The sequence below is a fragment of the Sardina pilchardus genome, chromosome 19, assembly GCF_963854185.1.
Source record: "Sardina pilchardus chromosome 19, fSarPil1.1, whole genome shotgun sequence".
Classification (NCBI taxonomy): domain Eukaryota; kingdom Metazoa; phylum Chordata; class Actinopteri; order Clupeiformes; family Clupeidae; genus Sardina; species Sardina pilchardus.
In genome coordinates, this window is record NC_085012.1 from 32,162,956 (window position 1) to 32,169,854 (window position 6,899).

Below are 6,899 nucleotides of genomic sequence, written 5' to 3' on the forward strand. Positions count from 1 at the left end.
ATGTTCTCCCCACTGTGTGTGTGTGTGTGTGTGTGTATAAACTTCATTACAGGCTCGAGACCCAACAGCAAGACATACAACACACTGTAACAAGATTCTGTAGTTTTCACAGCATCACTACTGTATAAGAAAGGAATATGTACTGTGATTGTGAATAGAATTGTGAATGTTCTGTCGAGTTGGGCTGCCTCGTCGAGATGAGCTACCGTAGCAGAATTCGATAGAACGTATGGCAAGCCCTTTTAACATTTAAACGTTACATTTGATTATCTGGAATTAACATTGTAGATATCAACAACGTCCTTCTGACTGGTCGCAATTACATTTTGGATAGTTGGAATTGTCATTAAAGATATCTATAACTTAATTGTCACTAGTAGAAACAATAGATAGAGATATCTGTAATTCCGTTTTGAGTAGTCACAATTAAGTTACAGATATCCGCAATCACGTCCCTGAAAACGACATTCAACTCGTCGCACATCCTAAATGATAGTTGTATGGAGTTTCGTTTGTGCCAAAAAGTTCAAACAATACTTTTTCTAATTCAAACAAAAATCAATTAATCAAAATACCAAATACAAAATCTAAACAAAAAAAATAAAGTCGAAAAAACTCGCAAAAAAAATCTAAACTCGCAAACAAATTATTTGTGTAGTTGCAAAAAAAAAACGGTTTGAATAACTTGTCTTTTGGTTTACAATAACAACAATCATTTGCAGCGACATCATTCGTTTGTTTGCTCCTGGCTTTTTCAGTTTCGATTCTGGCTCTCGCGTTTGCGCTGCCTGTTTCTTTGCTTGCGATTCTGGCACAAACTTCACATATGGGTGGGTGTCTGTGGGGTGCAGTCCTATTGGCTGATGCGTTTTGACTGACAGCTTTACTATGGATTCAAGCGCAAGAGCTACCCACCCCCCTCCCCTCCCCAGTAGGTAGTGGTGCAACGCTCTTTTTGGCCACTATGTACAGGTATATTCGATGTGGCGCTATTGAGCACAGTATGTCAACCGCCATATGAAGAAGAAGAAGATATTGACCACAGTAAGTTCCGTGGAGCTAGCTACACCAAAGCCATCGATGGGCTACACGCGTTATGGACTCAAAACAATGGGTTTTCCTCACTACTCATTAATCCAAGGTAAGAAGTGTCATCTAATTTGTTATGGGTCTAATTTTCACGTTTATGTGGGATGTTATGGCGTAGTTGTTACAATACTGACGCTGGTTTTAAGGTATCAGATGGCTATCTTAGCATCGTAGGTTTGTCCACATCCAAACGAGGCTTTTGATGAAATGTCGCACTACAGTAGCCTAAATTATGAATTCATACCATGTATTTATTTGTTCAGAAGTATATTGTTAATGTCCTCGCGTTATATAAGCGTATGTGTCCGATTATGTCATGAAATATCGCTATGTTGTCAACGGTAGTCTAGCATAGTATGAGCGCGATGGTGCGATCTATCTGTGGTCAGTTCATCAATGGCCCTGGCGATCTCTGGAGGTCCACTCTTTGTGAACGTTTGGAGACCACAGACATAGTATAACCTTAGTTAGAGTATTGGTTCATTTGCCTGAGAAAGACCCAAGGGTCGAAACGTTACTTTTTGTAAACATGGGAGCTCAAGCAGTGTTGCCAACGTTACCTTCTTCTGTTACATCTCCCCAGGAAATGTTATTAAGCACTGTGACCAGCTCTGTCTTTTGATTAGTACATGTAATTTGTCTTTTGCTTGTGCTTGTGTGTTTGTGCAGAACAACTCATCGTGATGGAGCACCTGTACTCCCTGATACAGCAGGATCTGAGGGGATTCCTCAGACAGGACGCAGATGTGGATTGACAACATCCTGCAGTTTAACTTTATTAGAATAAGTGTTGTTTTGAATAAAGAACAATAAAATTGTACTACTTACTACATACTACTTACTGTATGTTAACCTGACTCACCACTTGAATTTCGTTCCACCTAGCTCCTCACATTCATCTGGAACTACTCCATTGGAAATGTATTTCAGAAGGCAGGGCCTTGTCAAAACACCTTTCATATGATTGGATAAACTAATTTATTGACATGCTACTACAACAGGGGTGGGCAAACTAAGGCCCAGGGGCCACATGCGGCCCTCTGCTCTGTTTCATGTGGCCCGCCATGAAGTCAAACACATAAAATTAAATGTGGCCTGTTGTTACATAAACCTGATATACATCCATCACACAGCATGGTTTCATAACTGATGTGCTATGTTTGTCAATGAAAACAAAAGAACAGGCCGCACTATGCATAAGCAATCACCATTTATTCACACAGACGCGTTTCGGCGCTCTGCCTTCCCAGTATGTTTGTCAATACCATCATCAAGCTGTACTTTTGGGAACTCTGACTGAATAAATACATTTTTTTGGAAGGTAACATCACTTTTTCATTGCTTAATTAATCATAGCATATAAGCTTACCATTCTTAACATCCAACTACTTGGTAACTTTCTAATGTAGCTTGGCATTTTCTGCCTCTCGGATGCGCGCGCAGCCAGTATAGTTGGTAAACGAGAAACCTATGTATATCAACAATATCAACAGTCACAACAGTGTCCACGTCCACTGGGTGTGCAAGGGACCAGGCAGAGTCAGCTAGTCATGTGCGGAGCATAGCTGTGTTTTTTGGTTTGTAAAGGACACAGCAGGAGAAGGGTGAGCTGGGTTTGTGGCGGCTGGAAGTCTGCAGGTGTGCAACGGACCGGGCAGAGCCAGCCGGGTGTGTGAGGGAGAGAGCAGCGTCTGTTGGGAGTGTGAAAGCCACAGATTTCAGAGCCACCCTGAGGGGCTGGGCAAAGCCTGCTCTGTGTGTTAGAGACACAACAGGATTTGTTGGGTGTGTGAGGGATGGGGTACAGCGCATTGTGTATGTGAGGGACACAGCTAGATCCATCGGGTGTGTGAGGGATGGGGTACAGCGCATTGTGTATGTGAGGGACACAGCTAGGTCCATCGGGTGTGCGAGGGGTGGGGCAGGGCAGAGCCTGCAGGTACTGTGGAGCAGAGTCTCTCAGGTATGTGAGGCACACAATAGGATCCACCAGGTGTGTGAAAGACGCAGCGGACTCTGTCTGGTGTGTGGTGCTGTGCTGCAGATGGAGAAGAGGCCGTCAGCTGTGCTGTGTTGTGCTGCAGATGAAACAGGGACCGATGGTTGTGATGGCAATGAAGCAGAGGTTGACCAAAGACTGTGTGGTGTGTATGGGACAGAGAAGAGGTCGGTTGAACAGGTCAAACTGCAGGATGTTGTCAATCCACATATGCGTCCTGTCTGAGGAATCCCCTCAGATCCTGCTGTATCAGGGAGTACAGGTGCTCCATCACGATGAGTTGTTCTGCACAAGCACACAAGCACAAGCAAAAGACATGAGACATGTACTAATCAAAAGACAGAGCTGGTCACAGTGCTTAATAACATTTCCTGGGGAGATGTAACAGAAGAAGGTAACGTTGGCAACACTGCTTGAGCTCCCATGTTTACAAAAAGTAACGTTTCGACCCTTGGGTCTTTCTCAGGCAAATGAACCAATACTCTAACTAAGGTTATACTATGTCTGTGGTCTCCAAACGTTCACAAAGAGTGGACCTCCAGAGATCGCCAGGGCCATTGATGAACTGACCACAGATAGATCGCACCATCGCGCTCATACTATGCTAGACTACCGTTGACAACATAGCGATATTTCATGACATAATCGGACACATACGCTTATATAACGCGAGGACATTAACAATATACTTCTGAACAAATAAATACATGGTATGAATTCATAATTTAGGCTACTGTAGTGCGACATTTCATCAAAAGCCTCGTTTGTATGTGGACAAACCTACGATGCTAAGATAGCCATCTGATACCTTAAAACCAGCGTCAGTATTGTAACAACTACGCCATCCCACATAAACGTGAAAATTAGACCCATAACAAATTAGATTACACTTCTTACCTTGGATTAATGAGTAGTGAGGAAAACCCATTGTTTTGAGTCCATAACGCGTGTAGCCCATCGATGGCTTTGGTGTAGCTAGCTCCACGGAACTTACTGTGGTCAATATCTTCTTCTTCATATGGCGGTTGACATACTGTGCTCAATAGCGCCACATCCCATATACCTGTACATAGTGGCCAAAAAGAGCGTTGCACCTGGGGAGGGGAGGGGGGGGTGGGTAGCTCTTGCGCTTGAATCCATAGTAAAGCTGTCAGTCAAAACGCATCAGCCAATAGGAATGCACCCCACAGACACCCACCCACATGTGAAGTTTGTGCCAGAATCGCAAGCAAAGAAACAGGCAGCGCAAACGCGAGAGCCAGAATCGAAACTGAAAAAGCCAGGAGCAAACAAACGAATGATGTCGCTGCAAATGATTGTTGTTATTGTAAACCAAAAGACAAGTTATTCAAACAGTTTTTTTTTACAACTACACAAATAATTTGTTTGCGAGTTTAGATTTTTTTTTCCGACTTTATTTTTTTTGTTTAGATTTTGTATTTGATATTTTGATTAATTGATTTTTGTTTGAATTTGAAAAAGTATTGTTTGAACATTTTGGCACAAACGAAACTCCATATAGTTGCTGATATCTTTAATTCAGTTAAAGATATCTCAAACGTCATAATGACTTTCTTTCTCTACCGCCTTAATCAAAGGAGAAGTGTTATGTCCTTGTTATGAATGGAAGGAGAGAGCAGTCATGGCGTTGGCTGTAATCGAAAAAAACACTAGAAAATGTCATGAAATAGAGCGAGCACTCACACATAGTGTTGCACGATATACCGATACTAGAAAGGTATCACGATGCCTTAACGCAAAAAATGATACGATTTCCGACGTTTTTAGTATTGATACTTTATTAAAAATAACTTTCCGTGTCTGTGCAAGAAGCTGCTCCAACTATATCAGTCATGCTCCTTGAACGCAGAGGTTAGTGGGCGTGGCTAACTTTCCCCTCTCACACGCAGCCACAGTGTGTGCACGCAGCAGGCTGTGACTTGAGCGAGAGGGAGAGAGATGGCTACAGGTTCAGAAGCGCCTGCCGACCGTCCTCGGCTTGCTAATCAAATAGACGGGCGAACTGAAGTCTGGAGCTATTTCGCATGTGTCGACAGTGAAGGCAAGCCCACAGACACAAGAGATGTAAACAAAAGCATGCAGGCAACGTCCAACTTCGCACAGCACCTTGCGGACAGACATCCCGACCTTTACAAATAATTCAAAGACCGAGAGGTCAGCGAATGTGATTGAAAACACCATGATCAGCCCCAATCGTATCCACAAACTATAGCCGAAGTAAAACGAGTGTGGTGTATCCTGTAGGCTAGTTGGAAAACTATTTTTTCAACACTGAATTTTGACGAGGCATAACGACCATAAGCATAGAAACCTCCTTGACGGAGGTAATGTTTTCATTGGGGTTTGCTGTTTGTCTGTCTGTTTGCAAGATGACTCAATGTTCACGCTGATAATTGTAACTTTAACTTGCAAACGACCTATTTAACATTCAATCAGTTCTGGTAATATTTATCATGGCATGTAGTCTGCCTTTTTTATTATTATTTCTTAGATATGAGCTAGGCTACAAACTCTCTAGAGCCCATAGCCAGAATGTATAGAGTCCAAACATTAATCTCAGCAGGCTAGACCTCATGTAGGCGTCATCAGATGGCACACTGAGTAGTAGGCTAACTTGCTTATAATTGTAACACTTGTAATTTGTAACAAACAATAAAAAAAACTATGGACTAAAAAATAATGAACGTGCGGTGACTTTATGATGAGCTCAGAATTGACCTGCACACTAGTGTATTAAATTAAACTCACATTTCTCTACACCTGGTGGAGGTTTGCGTCCTACTAATAGGGAGTAATTGGCATGCACTGAGATACTTCCATCATACCATATCATTGACAATCATTTGTTTAATGTACTTCCATTGAAACGCATTGATTTTGACTTGACTTGATTTCCTCATTTCTGAGGTGATATGAAGTGATATCAAATATTCCCTTTGCATAGGCTTTTGGTATCCAATATAGAAGCAAAATTCAGCAATTATTTTGAAGTTGACTGTACCTATTGTTCAGATTTAGTGTTCTAGAAATATATGCAAATGATTGCATATTTAAGTGAAACTGGTCTCATTTGCATATCTAAACATCACATTTCAGAAAACTTGCAATACAAAAAATCTTTGCCTTAATGTGAGTAAACAACTGTGAAAGTTTCAATTTGATATCTATAGTTTAAAATTTTACCCATTTCACCTGTAGTAAATCTCAATGGCAAAATGCATTGGAAATTGCTACCTTTGACCTTGAATAAAAGTATGTTCCACTAAATGTAAATGGGTAGATTTTTAATATGTGATGCAGGAGGGTTTAAGGATCAATAAAAAGTATGAACCATTACTATTGCAATTAGTTTAAGTTTTGGCCCTTTTTTGAGCTAGATTGACTGGCCTATAAGCATATTGTCTGGATATAACAATTATAAATGATGGTCTTTGAAAGTCAGACAATCAAACTCATGAAATATTAAAGTAGGCTAACTTGTCCACTCCCTTTACAGGAAATGTTAAGGAAAAGTGGCCGGCAAATATGTTAACAAACAAGAGATTATGCTCATACTATAGCCTACTGGGGAATAATAATTATTATTTTTATTAGTGTAATTTGCTAAAAAAAAAAAAAAAAACGGACAGGAACAAGCTGGTTAAAGTGAAACCGAACCAGACCATTATTGATCTTTTTTTCAGATACTGTATTTTAGAATTTCACCGTGGTATCGGTTCAGTATCGACTATCGAGGTATTTATGGCAGGTATCGAATCGAAGTCATAATTTTGGTATCGTGACAACACTA

General features: G+C 41.0%; 1 long non-coding RNA gene across 1 annotated transcript; it reads left to right on the plus strand.

Moving 5' to 3' along the window:
- Window positions 1–920: 920 nt before the first annotated feature.
- Window positions 921–1,909, plus strand: LOC134066404 (uncharacterized). Its single transcript, XR_009936422.1, has 2 exons — window positions 921–1,141; window positions 1,759–1,909. It is a non-coding gene; the product is annotated as an uncharacterized LOC134066404 (long non-coding RNA).
- The last annotated feature ends 4,990 nt before the right edge of the window (window positions 1,910–6,899 follow it).